Consider the following 581-nt stretch of genomic DNA (forward strand, 5'->3'; position numbering starts at 1 on the left):
AGGGATGGGCAATCTTTGAAGTGTTCCTCCGGGCCTCTGGTGATCATACTTTACTTGCTGACAATTCGGGCATTTGGCAACAAAATCAACAATGTCGCGCTTCATTCTACTCCACCAGAAATGTTTCTTTAGGTCGCGATACATTTTGGTTGCACCAGGATGTATAGAGTACCTTGAACTATGAGCCTCTGTAAGAATAGTGTGAATCAAATCATCAACACGGGGCACACATACCCTTCCCTTAATCCTCAAAACACCTTCTTCATCAGTTATTACCTCTTTAGCCTCTCCTCGCAATACCATATCTCGAATTCGGCTCAGCTTCTCATCAGTAAACTGCTTCTCCTTAATCTTTTCAAGAAAAGAGGATCTTGCCTCCACACAGGCCAAAAGTCCTCCTTTCTCTAGTATTTCCAGCCTCATATGGTCATTAGCCAAAGTCTGAACCTCCCTAGCCAATGGGCGCCTTGAAATCTGTAAGTCGGCTAAGCTACCCATGCTCCCTGCTTTTCTACTTAAGGCATCTGCCACCACATTAGCTTTTCCTGGGTTATACAAAATAGTAATATCGTAGTCCTTCA

The sequence above is a fragment of the Solanum pennellii genome, chromosome 1, assembly GCF_001406875.1.
Source record: "Solanum pennellii chromosome 1, SPENNV200".
Classification (NCBI taxonomy): Eukaryota; Viridiplantae; Streptophyta; class Magnoliopsida; order Solanales; family Solanaceae; genus Solanum; species Solanum pennellii.